Raw genomic sequence first — 16,770 nt, forward strand, 5'->3', positions numbered from 1 at the left:
ATTTCGGGTTGATTTGTTTTCATTGCAAAGGCTTTTAGTTGACAAGTACTCAACATCACATTATAATGAAGCACAGAAAGGTTTCTGTTAATCCATCATCCAAAGATCATGGCAGTTTTTCAGGGAAGAAATCACTTTGATAACATTCCAGGTTTCTCTCAGTAAAACCAACATGTGCTACTTTGAGTGTGTGTGTTCTGTGTGTAGAAAAGGGAAAGGAACTGAAAAGTGTTACTGTTAACTGGATGAATTTATTTATCTGGTGCAGCACTTCTAGGTAATTGCATTTCTACAATTTTATGAGTAGGACAGGAACCCACTGCATGCAATTTTCACTGATTTTTGTTTAGTAAACAAGAAACTATGAGTAAAAAAAACCAAATAACTGGGCTTCATTGAGATTTAGTAAATGATAAATAATCAAGAGGCAGCTAAAAGGATTCTGTGCAGTATCTTTTCAGTGCAATTGAGATTAATATGCTTAATTTATGTATATTAGCCATCTCTTATAAGGTAAAGTAGTGCTATAAGTTTTATCATGAATGCACCAGGAAAACTGTTACATGATCCTCATTTCCTCATAATACTAGAAAATACTGCTGAGCTGTTGTGTGAGCTGTTCCTGAGGATCTGTAGATTTGACCTATCATCAGCTGCTTTTACTGTTGTGAGAGCTGTTACAACCTGACAGTCATCTGAAAGTCCCAAAATGCTGATTGTCTTGTTAAGAATTCTAGTGCAAATGAGATGAAATATTTCAACCCACACATTTCTGGCACTGAAATGGTTGTGAAAATCTAGAGGCCTGGAGCTTAATTACATACTGATGTAGCTTAAAGTAGCTTTTCAGATTTGCTTGAGATTGGTTTGGGCTGTCACAGGCACTCCAGTGTATTGTTGGGCATGTTTAGTTCCTCATAGTGACAGCAGGGGAAGAAACCTGGAGAATATAATCACCTGCTCTCAAGATATTTCAGCCTTCCTGAGTTGCACGAGTCAGGTAGATGCCCAGCAGAAAATGAATGAAAAAAATATTTGCTGAACAGGCCTAAATTTAAAGTTACTGATAAAAATAATATAATTGTCAGGATGTAAAGAAACCTGTGATCTGTTCATGCTTGTGGTGTTCTAGTCTTAATACTGTGAGAAATTTAGGTTTAGGAACATCTTTGGAAGGTGAATGAGGAAACAGTGATGACTCAAAAACTTCTAGGAGGGAAGACCTCTTCAAGTGGTGTGGAGGGACACCTCCTTTCTGAGGGAAACCTGAATTACTCATATGTGTTGAGTATCTGACTAACTCAGCACACATCCTCAAGAACTGGTCCAGAAAGTCAGTAATGAACGGCTCGCTCAAGCAGCCATGAAGAAAGCAAGGAGAATTTGGGGGCACCTTTCTTTCAAATTCAACTCTGCAACCTGTCAGCCTCAGCAGAAGAGAGAAATCCCATGAGACCTTACAGAACAAACAACTGATTTTTTTTTCCAGCAGCACCTAGGTTTGGGAGCCTTTGAAAACCATATTTAAAGCATTTCAAGGCTGCATTTGTGGCTGTGCTCTCAGACTAACACATCACAAAGGATCTGTTGGTGCATATTAAGTTTATCCGTGCCGGTGGCAGTCACGTATCAGATCTCACACGAGATGCTAATTAGCACCTGAGAGGTGAGAGCTGCCAGGCAGGCTGAGGAGCTATTGCTGGAGTTGCTGACTGATGTGCACTGAAGCAAACAGCTACAGCCATCTGCCAGGATGTTTTCTTTCCACAGCTGTTTGTCCTGACCCAGGGCTGGAAGTGAACACCCCCAAAGATATTAGAAAGGAGTGTTTGTCCAAGAGCCTGTTACTGCAGTTCAGAACTGGCATCTCAGCTAATATAATTGACATGAGTCCAGCTCTGGAGCTGCTTGGGGGAGCAGCCACAAATGCAGAGATGATTAATTAGAAGCAATATCATTGTAAAACGCTCCAGGAGGAGTTGCCAGAGTTTGTCTATCACAGCTTTAGCTGGGTGAGTACTTTTCGCCTACTTCAAAGCAAAGTCACTGTCTCTCTTTGAACTCTCACTTCTTTTGTGGAGAGCTGTGTAAGAATGCAGTTAGGAGTGTATCACAATATGACTGGGTTAGAATATGCCATTCATAAGTTTTTCTGCTTATTCTGTTTTGGAAGCATAAAAAAAACCCCCACACTGGATCCTGTGCAGGTTTACCATTGAGCAGTTCATAAAATCAAGCCATACTTCACTACATTTCCCAAATCCCAGACTCCCCATATTCTGCAATAGATTTTAGAAAAAAATATTTTAAATCCCTTTCTAATGTTCATCTGGACACAGGTTTTTTCCTGCTGTAAGCCACTGAGCTGCAGTCAGCGATGTGTATCTCACAGGAGGGGAGGATTTAGGCAGAGAGGAGGTACAAGACCCCTTACAGTGTCTTCCCAAATTCCTTTCTTGCAGTGCTCCAAGAGGAGGCAGCATTGGGAACTGGCAGGTTCTCTCAGCACAGGAACTGTGGCTCAGGTCTGTCCTGGTGCCCAGCCTTGAAAGAGAGGTGCAGAGTTCTCAAGTGCAGGAGGAAAGGTTCATCAAGGCTAGATTTGTGTATCTGCTACTGGTGCAGAAACCACTCTCCATCTCTCACCTGTTTTACAAGCAAAGAATTGCTCTTACGATTTAAATCATGTAGGCAAACAAAGTAGAAAGTAAGTAGAACTTAAAAATGTTAATTTAATGCAAATGAGGTTCCAAATTAAACTTCAGGGAATGTTCAAGGATGAAGAAGGAGTACTTTCCTTTATGCATGGTGATTTGCATAATGATAAAATAATTTACATTATTACAAACTTCTACTACATAGACTTTTTCTGGTGTGGAATATCAAAGTAGTTCTTGATGGGTTAAAACACCTTTAAATAACCTTTCTCATATTTTTCCTTTGGCTGTGACTATGAACATGTTGTGTCACTGAAGTGGTGCAAGCAATTTCCAGGTGGCCAAGACAATCATATTCCAAATTAATTGTTACTTCAAACAGATGTGCATAACCTTTGACAATCTTTGTGATTGTATTGATTCTTTTCATATTGGTCCTGTTTTTTCATACCATTATGAAAGTGGGCTTTGGTAAGCATAAAATATAAAGGTGGTTAAATCTAATTTGTGATCACAGAAGGCACTTGCCAAACCTCCATCCTGTTGTGGAAACGCTGGACTGTGTGATAGTTCAAGCATATAAGTGTTTCTTTCCCAGGGAAGACACTGTCTTCGGGCCCCCCTACTGAATTATACCAAATCTAAAGTTACTTTACAGGGTGCTAGTGCCAACCCCAGCTAACAGGAGGAAATCCATCAAATAATGAGTGAACATTACTGAAGGAGCAGATGGTGTTCTCCTTCCTTGTAATAAATGCTGTAAATGAACTCTAATTCCAGATGAAGATCTACATCCACCAGGATTCATTACTGGCCACAGATCACCAGTCAAAGCCCACCTGTTTCCCTGAGGTTCTGAGATGAGAAATCCCCAGTTCATAGTTCCTTCACAGCTTGTTTTACCCTAAAAGGGAAAAGACTGCTGGAGTTCTGTAATGCTCTTCCTGCATTTTGCAAGGATCCTGTTGGTGGGATTATGCCCTAACATTGACCAGCTGGCAACACTGCACTGACTCAAAAACATGGGCAGTGGTTGTGAAGCACTGAGGAACTGCCTCCAAGGAGGAGATGCATGAATTTCGTAATGATTTATGAGGGAAAAGAAGTCTGAAACAATTGACAAGCTTGATCATGAGTGCCAAAACCTTATTTTAAACTTCCTGCTATCCCCATGTGCTTTTGTTATGGCCCACAGAGGTAGTTCAAGTGTCCCTAGTTTCTCCTGTCTGGGCTTCAAGATTTCTTTTATTACAGCTTTGAGCTTTTTTTTAAAATTAGAAATTTCTTTATGTACACATTCAAAAATAACCTTTGATGGGCAAGTCACTGTAAGAACCATGAACTGTTTGTCCATGGCTTGGAACTGAGAGATGCAAAACTTCAAACCCACACACTAAACTTTCAGCTCTCAGTTTGTGCCACCCTGCAGTCACAGAGGGGTCTGTGTCATATGTTGAGATGGTGATCACTTAGCGTGGCTGCCTGAACAGCAAAAACCAAACCTGCTGATTACTACTCCTGAGCTGCTCCCTTTTCTAACTATAACATCTCTCCTGGTCTTATTTTGGAACTTCAGGAGGCTGCAGCATCACTCACCATCTGGTGCATTTTGCTTATCAGTGAAAACAGTGGTGCTGTCTGAGCTACAGCAGTGCTTTAAACAGTCTGCACACACCCTTGAAAATCATGCAGTCTGCTGCTGCCCCTAAGGAATTAACCAGCCATATGTAATTATTCATTGGAACAATAATAGCAGTTTTTCTTTTAGAAAGCAATCTATTGGAACAGTTGATTTCTTCAGGGTGATAGAGCATAGGTTCTGGAAATCATTCACTTATTGATTTGAACTTAGGTTAGTATATATAATATTTCAGCTTTGGTTGTCAGTTAAAGATAGCTTGAATGAAATGTATTTCATACCAGATATTTTCTTGGTTTCTCACTTCCTTTGGTGATTCTGCAAAAACTGACTCTTTACCAATCATGTAGCTAGGAAGGAAACTAGATTTTTAAAAAAAAATTTTATGTGAGAGTTAAATATAGTACAACATGGACTTTTTCCCTGTCACAACACCTGGTGGCACCATGATTTGGTTCCCACAGCCCCCTTTCTCACTTGGCCAAGGAGCTCAGGACTGGGGATCACCCTTTACCAGGTGCATTTGTAACCGCTGTGAAACTCAAAAAGTTGCTGTCTTCAGGTCCTTCTCTCTTGAACATCCATCAATCCTTTTTAAAAGGGCCTTTTCAATAAAGTTACTGTTTTACATATGCCCTGTAACTGCAGCCATTTTGCAAACAGATCTCTAAATGATGTTTTTCCCTCTAATTCAGTCCTTCCATGAAAGAAAAAAAATAAATTTTAGGGGGCCAGCAATGTGTACTAACCACAGTAGAGCGCTCTAAAGACCAAAAATTTTAAAACTTTGACAAACTTGTGACTGAAACACAGTTCTTTGCTAACGTGGTGTCAGATCCCTTTTCTTTTAACAGCCTAATTATCTTTCTTAGCTGTGGCTTTTCCTCCTCAGTTGTGATTGGTATCCACGAAAGAAAAATTGCATGTAGCAGATGTATCCTGACCTTTGCTTTGTTATCCTGACATGACCGAATGATTCAAGTTGTCTACCTGTCTGTTCCTAGTGCCACCAGGCACTGAAAAGGTCAAGCCTTCCCTTTTTATAACCAGCACATGAAGTGGCAGGCTGGACCTTGCTGTGCCGCCAGCTGTCCGGGGCCTGTCCCGCTGCACCTGCAGGTTCCCCCACCATGGACATGGGCAGTGTCCCCTCTTCTGCTTCAGGAATGTGCAAATAAGGAAGACCTTGAAGGCAGTGATCTGGAGATCCTTGTCAATTATTGTCCATCACCCTTTGCTGCTAGGTTAGATAACATTTTTGGGATAGGAGTACTCCAGATACTTTCTGATGAAGTTGAAAATCCTCTTTCCCACTATCCTGAAGCAGATGCTGTTTACCCTTCACTGACACTAAATATAACTTAAAAGCACAAAGAACAATTAAGTGCCAGGAAGTTTTGGTACAACTGTAGCTACCAAAACCTGCATGGATGATGGCTTTTAGCTGGGAGGAAGTCCAAGAGGTTTAATACAATTTGGATGGTCATATCCTCAGAGAGCAGTATCCAGAATATCTGCTGTCCTACACACTGTGTGCTTACAATCACTACAGAACCTTGAAGACCTGTACTGTTGGGAAAGTAACTGCCCTTTCTGCAAATGTAATGCAATAATTTTTTTAATATTATCCAAGTCCACTTTAAGCCAGTTAAAAGTGAGAAGCCAGCAAGCCACCTCTGTGATCTTGCAAGGGTTCTCCGTTGCATCCTCTTAAGCTTTTGCTTAAAAAAAAGAAGGATCATCCCTGTGGGATGACAGATTAGGAAATTTATCAGATTTTTCCCTACCATCAAAAATTGGGGTTTGGGATAAAAAGGGTAAGACTAGTATTAGGAATCTTTCTTTTCTTAGGTTCTTCACCTAAAAGCAAAGGAAGGAATTCCAAGGATGAATACTGGGGTATACTGGAAAAGGTTTAGGGGGGTGTAACTGCATGATCTTTAAGGTCATTTCCAACCCAAAGCATTCTGTGATACTCTTGACAAGTTGAGTATAGAAGCAGTTGGAACAGTGGCCTGTGACTAAGTCGTTAATGACTGAAACCTCCATAACTCCCTTACTTGGAAGGATTATTCAGTAAAGTTCCAGGGGCCAGAAAGGCTCCTGTACAATGCTGGATGTATGTATTGATATATTCAAGAAGTTTTATCTTATCTTATGCCTTGACAGGCTAATCTTCACAAGGTATCTAAGGAGTTTTTGACACCCTTTGCACTGGTGGTATCCATGCCTTAGATGTGTAGAATTGAAACACGAAGAAATCTGATAGAAGAATTAGTTGCTGCTCAGCGACTCAAGGACCTTTTTTAAGCTAATAATCCAAGCTGAAAGTGAGAATGACATCTGCCACAGTTCCTTATGTAAGGAGGGGATTTGGAGCTCTGGCTATTAATTACCTTGTAGTAGTAGTTTTGTTGTGGGTGTACATGTGTTTTTGTACTAAACAGTAGCAATCATTACTTCCTATGTAAAAAGCCCTTTTTATAGATTGTCATGATAAAATGTAAAATAAGTTAGTGTCCTTTGGAGAAAGAAGTCACTGAGAATAATAAGGAATAGTATTTTTCTGTGCTAATAACGTTCTTCCCCAATGGAATGTAATTGGACTTAATCAGAGAAGGCGGCTTACAGTGCTCCAGCTTATGTTTGCTTAGGTACTTCTGCCATAAATGTATGTGGAATGAGATAGAACTGGAAGGGATTGCAGTATAACATGGAAACAGAGATAATGAGTGGCACTAAGATGTTGCCTCACTGCTACTTCTGTCATTATCCCACTTAAAAAAATTACTGTTGTAAAATACCTTGATGAAGAATTACATTTTAAGAGTAGTACAATTACAGTTTTGATTGTCAGGTAGGAATTCACCTCCTCTTTGACTGAGACTGTTCTTATCAGGATATTACAGTGACTTCAGGAAGATGATTCCTGTTAAACTGGGGATGGACCCAGCACCACTGAGAACTTTATAATAAACACAGTGTGCAGCTTTTAACTTGTACATCTCATTAGTGCAATTTAGTGGAGAATTTGCCCTGTCATACATAGGAAAATATGGTCACTACAGCTACAACCTTATCTGTGGTTAAAATAAACTCCTGTGAAATAAGATCACACCACTGTTCTGTACATGGTCACACAGAGTAACTCTGCCTGTTGGTGTCACTGAAAGCTTCACTGGTACTAACAAAAAACCTCCCTGTCAAATCCTGTCCCCTGCTTAATAAAGAGATCAAAAAGAAAAGGAAATGAGACTGTTACCTAAAGGTGGATACATCCTAAGGTATGCAAGTACTTTCCTAAGAGACAGCTATGATTTAACTTATAAATAGAGATTCAGGGGGTTGTTTGATCATAGCATTTATTCAGTAACCTGCTGAGCTGACTTTATTTCTGAAAGTCCATGTTTGTATATGTGTAGGATTCCTTAGACTCCTCAATTAGAGGATTGCTGGAGACTTGATAGTCTGAAACCACTCATTTGTACTTACTGAAAATTTCCTCCTCTCGTAACACCTTTCTAAAAAGGTCACTTGTGAATTCACTGGACCATGAATGTATTGAACATGCTCAGGAGCAAAATCCATGCTCACCATTCACATCTGGCTGTTTAGGAGGATGTGGAATTATTATCTGGAGAAGTTTTACTGTTGTTACTTACACAGATTAAAATATAGCTATCCTATACCATCACCCCATCATGGCATTTCTGGCACATGCTTTTTGTGGTCAGTGAAAGATTTATCCTCTCAGAAGTCACCATAAAATACAGTCACCTACTTAATGCATTTCCGGGTACCTGCTGCCCCTGCGAGCTGTAAATCGCATTATTATGGTTAATGACTCTGCCCAAAAAAGGAACCTTCCTGAATCTTATTGATTGGTTTTTTCTAGCACTGAAAATATTACTTAAAATTGTCACCTTTTACCTTTCTGAATAGAGACTGATTTTATGTCAGGGCACTTTTTCATTTTATATTTATAAAACATACCAAAAAAATGCATTAGTGTTTCCAAACCAAGCAGTCACCAGCTTTATAGTCAGGACATAAACCCTGAAAATAACAGCATAACATCATAATGGGAAACCTGACAGGTCGTTAACTACAGCGGTGCAAATGGCACTGCTGTAATTCACAAGTGCTTGTCGACAACAGCCTGGCCTGCAGCCTTTCAGGGCCTGCAGCCCTCCAGAACCTGCATGACAGAGAAAAATACTCAGGGATGGAGCACAAAATAACCAGGTCACACTGGAAGTTGTTCAGTTGACACCAGAGCACACCGCTGACAGATGTTCCACCCCAACACAGAGGTGGTTCTTTAGGGCCCTTGTATGACCTCCTCTAATTTATTCTTCCTGTGTCTTTAATATCTATGAGTTTGTTGTGGGGGGTTTGGTGAAGAATGGAGGTCTTTATTCAGAGAGGTCATTTTACAAATATTCAATGAGATGTAGGTATGGAAAAATAGATCAGCTGAGTTCAAGGCAGCAGTTGGAGGCCGGGAGAGAATCAAGCAGCCAGTTCGGATGCCTGTGCCATCAGGCTGGTCTGCCTGGCATCCCTGTGCAGTTGATTAAAGAAGAAAAAGATGTTCCTGCAGATCCTTTGGATCAGCCCCGTGCTTTGGCTGATTGACATGAAGCAGTGCAGCTGCCCCAGCAGAGAAGCAGCAGGATGGGCACTAAAGGCCTGGCACCTCTTGCCCAGGCATCACCATAGCTGCCACTGCAGAGCCTTGGATTAATAGAGCTGAGGAATGTTGCAAATGATTATCTGCAGTGACATTTTGGCACTATCTCATAGTATAACTTCAGAGGCAAGGCAGGAAGGAGGGTGGACGTGTCCAGGCCGAGGAACAGCCCCATTCCACAGCCACTTGTTCCAGTTCAAAATCAAACCCAAAGGCTGAAAGCACTCGCAGTAGAACAATGACATTTCAATCGACAGCTGAAGAAATGGGATTCTTCCTCCTTGCTTATGAAATTGGTCAAGTTGGGTTTAGTTGTGTCTCTGAAATCAGGCATCGTGTGGTTCCTACACTAGAATAATTACGATGCAAGTCTGGCTGAAGTAGTTGCTACAAAAGCAAGAGCTGCTGCCAGTTTGGAAAATCCTGGGTTATTACTTTTGTCTGAAAATAGGTCACACTGGAAACACTGGGATTTGCTTGCTGAGACAAATGCTACATACCTTGAATAAAGGCCATCAGAAGCTGATTCTTAAAAAAAAAAAAATACAAGATTGTATTCCCTTTACAATGGTTTTATTTAAAACCATCTCTTTCCAAGTTCTTTAAGTGTAGTGAAATTACTTATTTCCACAGTGTAGCCTCCATCTCTTTTGTTCTAGAGTGTTCACACTGCAATTATATTAATAATGTGCTTTTTGAGGAAGTCAGTTTTTAATAGTGTATCCTTGCTTCTCGTGGAGGAGAGGGGCTGAATGGGAGGATTAAACCTGTGCACGGGGATCATGCTGCTGCTACCACAGCACTAACAAGTACAGGATGAACAGGATGCTCAGCTCTGAGAGAAGCTGCTCCTCCAAATCTCAGTGAGGTGCAGTTAAAGCCGTATCAGGATGCAGCTGGGAGTGATAGCTAATTCCCAGCTTTAGTCCCAGTTTAGAACTGCAGGACTTATGTTCTCTATGACTCAGAATACAGCATATGACATAGGAGAGAACATTGTAGATTGTGGGTCAACCTTTCTGTATTTCCAAACTGGGCTGCATAGGTCATGGCTACAGAATTCCCTTTCACAAGTGCCTGTCAGGGCATTTCCCCAGAGGGAGTTCAGATTCCATTTTGCTTTTCCTATCCTGCAGTTGGACATCTTCAAATGGCTTTCCTTCCTCAGATTAGGCTTTCCTAAAATAAAGAATAAATGACTGAAGTCTAATAGAATATGGCTGAAACATTTACATTGCATGGCCTTGGCAGGCTCTATTATGCACACACTGACATCTTCAGAATTACTTGGTATTTTAATGTGCATTTAAAATTGGTTAACAGGAGTATAAATTAAAGCAATAGAGAAACTAGTCTCTCAAGGTTTTATTGCTCATTGTAATGTTATGTTTATGGGCTCGCTGCTTTGTGGCAGGACTTGCATTGGTTTAGTTTTAGAGAGTGCAGTAGGGAGAAGGTAGTGCCCCACCCAGAGCATGGTGAAACCAATGGAAGTGCTTCCATTTAACTCTCGGGGCCATGGTCACATCATTCTCACTGCCAAAGACTTGGATTGACTTTCCCAGTTAAGAACACTGTCCACATAAATTCATATTTAGATAGAATTTTAAATAGTTTATCTCAACTTATTTTACATTATTCTTCATGCAACCCCCTATGCTTGGTTTAGTAAAAAAAAAGTAACTAAGAGGGAAAATATTATGTATTTGTTGAACTGTGACATAAGAGTTGTGTGTAGAAGCAGCTGCTCCTGTCGACCTTCACAAGCACCTTTTTCCCATGAGAAAGTGCATACCAAAGACCATCTGCACCCATAAATACCTATGTGAGAATGCTTCAATTAAGTGGTCCAGAGCACTGGGCCGCTAGGGCTGTGTGGGATGTGTGAGAGTGTCCGATATAAAAGAGCAAGAAACATCTGCTCTGCCATTTATTTGCATGATTGGATAGTCTCCTGATCACTGGCTACACAGTTTGATCCTAAACTTGTACGTTGAAAAAACATATAAATACTGGTGTGTGCTTGATAAAGAGATTCTATCGACTTAGAGCAGGGTCCATGTTTTTTCCAGTCGCTACATTGTGTGTAGAGATAGGACTCAATTCCTACTCCTCTCAGGGCAACCACAGCGGAATTCTGGAAAGGGCCAGAGGAAATGTAGTAATTAAAAAGTGGCAAAAATGTCTTTGAATTAAAAGACATGAAGCTCTTCTCCTGTGCTCTGGTTTCTGTCTGCCATACCATTATTTGTCCTTTGTTGCTGATTCTGTAACTACTCTTTTCACAGCCTTCTCTCAGTTAATACATTAAGTAATTACATTTGGGCAGGCACAGATCCTTGCTTAGGGAATGAAACAGAGCTCCAAGTAATCACTGTAGAAGATGACACAGAAACTCTCCCAGCTTGTTACATCAAGTCATGAATATTTATAGTTATTGGTATTCGTTTCTCATAACAAACACTACATTTGCATAGGTTTTGCATTAAAACTCTGCCTAAAATACCATTAGACTGTAAACATAAAGACATGAAGGAGCTCCAGAATGTGAATATTATAAACTTTAGAAGAAAAAGAAACTTTCTTGGTTTCACAGACACCAGTTTTTGATTTAGAAAGTGCAGGTTGAAACACAGAATATTTTTTTCTAACAGTTTTCACTTTCAGAACTGGTTTAGCAGTCCAAGTCCCAGTGGCTTTTCAAGATTGGTGGCCAGATCTGCAAACTTTATTTAAGTGCTTTAAAATGCAAATGACTGGCCAAGGAAAAGAAGGTAAGTACCTGAGATACACAGCTTCTCCCAAAAGACTCCCAAAAAAGGGAGTTGGGCATCCAACTTGCTTAGGCAAGAAAATAAGAAGATCCCAGGAGGCACCTATTGTATCATTTAGGGCCTGAAGACCCTCATAATTCTGTCTGTAAAGTTCCAAAGGACTTAAACCATCTTTAAGTAAGAGCTTTAGTGCCTGGAAGAGTACCCTCTGTTCTCTTAGAAAAGAGGGATAAAAAACTGAAGAGTCAGTTAACCCCCCACCTCCTAAACCCTGCCACAAATGGAAATCCAGAGACAGTTAAATGACTTTAAAGAATTATTGGCAACAGAAATGGGTTCAAGTGAAAGACGTTCTTGTTTCTTGCCTGCTTCTGGAAGGATTTCTGGTAAGCTCTTTCTAATGTGCCCTTCAGGAAGCTATTACTGAGATACTGGCATTTAATTTTCAATTTCCTGCTTGACCTTGTTCTGCAACATGAGTTTGCATTGGTTTTCATGCATAATGTACATAAAGACACCTTCAACTACTCAGTACATAACAGCGTTGCTGGGCCATATATTTACAGCAAGGATTTTGTGGAGCGTGCTGATCCTGATTGGAGGAGAGGGGATTCTGAGGTGCAGGCTCTTAAATACAAAGCTCTTGGAATAATGTCAGCTAGCTTTAGTCAGAAAATGTTTTCACAAGTGTTTCAAGGATGTGTTTTTGCTTATTGATCACACACCTACAGTTTTCCTAAACTGCATTAAACTGCAGTAACATCTGCCTCTGAGAGGAACAGGGCACTAAATCCTGTACCATGACCTGTCTGCATCTCTGTGGGTCTGGGGAGAGAGGTGCACTGGGTTCTTCCTTGAATTCCATACCCCTTATTATACACTAAAGAGTTGTCAGCAGCTCTGTCTTTTACCATCCCTGGGCAGAGAGGGGCAGCGAATGTTTCTGTCATGCTTTTCTGTACTAAAGGCAAAAGGATTGGCACAAAAACTTCTGTCTTGTGTCAGTAAAGCAAAGCTCCACTTTCCCTCCAAATGTCCCGATCTGTGGCTTGACATACTTGCTTTTATAGCCAGAATCTGCAGTCAAAAACAGTGCACTGGGCACTCCAGCCCAGTACGTGCTCTTCTATGATTATGCCAAAGCTCTTACTGATGTGACTTCTAGAACTGTCTTGAACATCACAGGAGTCCTCCATATTGTAGTGTTAAACATGCAAGAAATTAATATTTTAGGGAAGTACTTTCCTTCTACAGCAGGAGTTTAACAAATAGAACCAGATTCAAGTGTCATTATTCAGAGACTCTAAATTTGGTGAGTGTTTTCACTCCCTAACTTGCCTCTTCACTACGTGACATATTTTAAGAGAAGCCAAGATGATACTGTGCCTCACCTCCATATGGCTGTGGGTAATCTTGTCACAGAACAACTTGATTTTCTGTTCTCTGCCTGCCATACTTTGCATGAAAGTAACTTGAATATATAGAGAGAATTTCATACTATGAATGCACAGAACTGCGGATATACAGAGAATTTCACATTATGGATGGACATAATCCCAACTATATTTACCTCTCCTCACTGGCTGTCTGAGGTAATGCCCAAATTTGTTCATTGTCAGAGTCTGAATTCACTAGAAGCTTAACAGAAATGATCAAACTTTAGCCTTTTCGTGATCTCAGTTGGATGTTTCATCCCTTAAGCCCTACTGCTTCAGCAGAGACATTCAGCCACCAGGGGAGCTACATAAAACCACCTGCTCCAAAGAACAAGCAGAAATTCCTGTATCTTTAGGCATTGCAATAACAAATGATCAAATTCTGCTTCCTGTATTTGCAACCAAAACCTCCAAACAGACCCAGCCACTGAGCAGTGCAAACCAAAACACCAAAGGCCAGACAAGAAGATCACAAGAGAAGAGGAGCACATTTCACCAGCCTCTAACAGCTTAAGGTCGTTGTTCTATTCATGCTGATACTGGGTTTTTGGTGTTTTTTTCAAGCATCTTTTTTAGAACCATCTTCCTTCCTATGTGGCTCTCCAGTTGAGCTTCATACAGACAAATTTATATTTGTTTATACACCTACACCTGAAGAGATTTTTCACATTTAAGATTCAAATGTTTGATATACAAAATGTTTATCTACAGCATTCTTTCTGTAATACCAGGAAGCAATATATGTGTGGTAAAAAAAATTAATCTAGTGGTTGAGGAACAGAAAATATAAATTATTTTACAAGAGAGAACTTAATTAGTGGAATTTTATGATGTGTGGAGATGGATAAAGTGCTCCTTGAATGCCGAGGTCTTTGCATGAAGATGCACAAATAATTTCAGGTTGGATTTTTTTTTTTTTAATTGCTTTTAAGAATTGAAACAACCATTAGATGAAAAACCTTTTTTTCCCAGCATTGTTTTTTCAGTGTCTGTCTCCTTCTTTTTGCATTTTTTAATGTTGAACATTTTTTGTGAATATTCTGCTGATTTGGGCTTTTAAAAATCAATTTTCTAGAAATAAGCCACAGGAAATCAGGATATAATATCTAATTCTAAATTAGTATCAGCCGACCAATATTGTGAAAACCTATTGTCTTATTTGTAGATACAGAAGGTGGATCATCTTGGTAGTTTCTAACATCTCTCTGGCATTTTTACCCTGTTTCTTATTATTCCTAAACAATTTTTACTCTGTTATTTTTTTTAAATTTCACCACCCCAGGTACTACACTGTACACAATGCTCAGCTCTAGTTTCTTCATACACCTTCAGAATACTCTTAATATTATTTTAAATAGCTTGTACCCTGTCATTTGAAAATAATGTAGAGTATTTTATCCAAACCAATGTTTTCAGTGATAGCTGAATTGGGGATTTGAACTTTTTTTAAATTTTAAATACAATGTGAATCATCGAACCCTCAAACCAGTCTGATTCTACTTTCACCTACAAAAATACGTCCCAATTTTACACATGAGAAATTTTGTGCACAGTTCTAGTATGGGATCTACTGCAGGTAATAAATTTGATTAAAGATCACAGGAGTTTGGGTATTTCATTCCCTCGTTTATGGCCTGGTGAATGTGCAGTGTTCTGTGCAGACACAAGAAGCTGCTGGGGCCAATCAGCAAAGGAGGAGGATGTTCAGGATAGAGGAACAACATTTCCATATTGTGCAAAGGATAGCAGCAGAAAGGAAGAGTTACCACTTTCACTCTGATTTAGCAATGCCACTTAGCATGTGCTCAATCCAGCATCCTTTCCAGTTGCTGTATCTGAAGTTAGGAATGTACTTGGAGGAGGAGCAGCAACCCACAACCAAGCATAAGAATGTCAACAACAGACTTAGCTCTCATTGCAAGGTCCATGAGCAATGGTTTTATGCAGAATTGGTTTTTGCTTTGACCAAAATAAATGCAAAATTTTATTTAGTAAAAACAGTGAGCCCAGAATTCTTTAACTCATAGAACTGGCAGCTAAATCCAAGAACATATGTCCAATTTACTGTGTGGGCAAGGCATTTCTACACAACTCTAAAAATAAGTTGTTGTGTATGTTTTCTGAAGGTGGGAGTGACCTTCGGGAGATAAACTTGAGTTTTTAGGAAACATCTTCAACAGGAAATGAATCACCTACTGAGTTCACCGTGTTCTGTAGGTATTTCTTGTTCTAAATTTAGAGTCTGCGGGACTGAGCCTCTCTTACCATTTTTACCACAGATTTGCCCCAGTATAAGGTGTGCGGGGAATAATCTGGGTGTGGGGAATTGCTTTTGGATTCTACCACAACCAAAATGATAGTAATGAGGTACAAAGTTAGAATTTGATCAGGAAGAATTACAGTCCATGTGTTTGTAGGTACACATTATGTATAATTATGTAAGACTGGTATGTAGCTCCTGTTCTAATCTCCATTTTTAAGCTGATTATAATTAACTGAATAAAATGAAGTAAGATTTCCTTGTTATAAAGCATCCCAAAGCATGTCAGTCTTAAAGCAATAACCAGCATCCTGCACGTTTGAGGTTTTTGTTCCTCAGCTCTGCACAGCATTGCCATTCAGAGTGTTAAACATGACTGAAAACAATCAATAGGGAGCCTCAAGGTTCAGTTCTTGCTTCAAGAAGGAAGAGGGTTCCATTTCTGTCTGCTGGACAAAGTCCTGTTTTACTGAGAGAACAGAAAGGTAACATGAGAAACCATCATCTGTCCTTGAGAAACTGAAGAGATACAAGAACATGGAAAATTAGTAATTCAGGTATTCTTAAGCCACAGTCTCTGGAATAGGTCATGGGATGTGTTCATGTGGCCAAGCCAAAAAGATTGGAGAAAAGAAAAGTCTTAAGTAAACACTTCCTGTTCTGCTGTCAGCAACTCTCCCGAGACTCACCCAGCCATGCCCCCACCACAACCAGTCAGGAGAAACCCTGGAAGTCTGAGCTTTGGAAAGAAAACCGGCTGCTCATCAGCTTTCATAGTGAAGAAATACCAAGTGATTCTTGTTTGGAATATGTGCTGTGATTCCATGGGCAGGCTTCCCAGAGACTGTTTGGTGGCACAGAGAAGGCTCGTGGCAGCAGGCCAGCTGGCACCCTCAGCAGCACTCCATGATCTCTAGAACCCCTGAGAAACAAGCAGAGCTTCCTCCACAGATGGCTATCAGCCTCCTCCTCATCCGCTCCACAGCTTGTGATTCCCAAATCAATATTTTCATAGGCAGTTCAGAATTCCAGCTGGACCTTCTGTGGATGTGCACTCCTCCAGCCTCTGCTTGTAACCATTTTCTTCCATTTTCACATGGCTTTAGCCAGTGGTTTCTGGTGTTGAGAGTCTTAACCCCCAATCACCAGGGATTGCACTTTCCCAAAGGAAGTTACGGCATCATGCAGTTTGTCTTCAGGGAACCCTGCCCTCCTCTAAAGATCTCCCAAAGCAAAAGAAAGTAACTGCAATGGCAACTGGATCAGATTCTAACTTGAAGAGCAAATAACTTTCTAGCTCTAGTTTCTGTG

General features: G+C 40.2%; 1 protein-coding gene across 2 annotated transcripts in view; it reads left to right on the forward strand.

Moving 5' to 3' along the window:
* Nucleotides 1–16,770, forward strand: part of CA10 (carbonic anhydrase 10) — a 188,220-nt gene that overhangs the window by 37,240 nt on the left and 134,210 nt on the right. The window lies entirely within an intron of this gene.

This window comes from Corvus kubaryi, unplaced genomic scaffold, assembly GCF_017639235.1.
Source record: "Corvus kubaryi isolate FWS band 111438036 unplaced genomic scaffold, C.kubaryi_AGA036_p1.0 37353, whole genome shotgun sequence".
Taxonomy (NCBI): domain Eukaryota; kingdom Metazoa; phylum Chordata; class Aves; order Passeriformes; family Corvidae; genus Corvus; species Corvus kubaryi.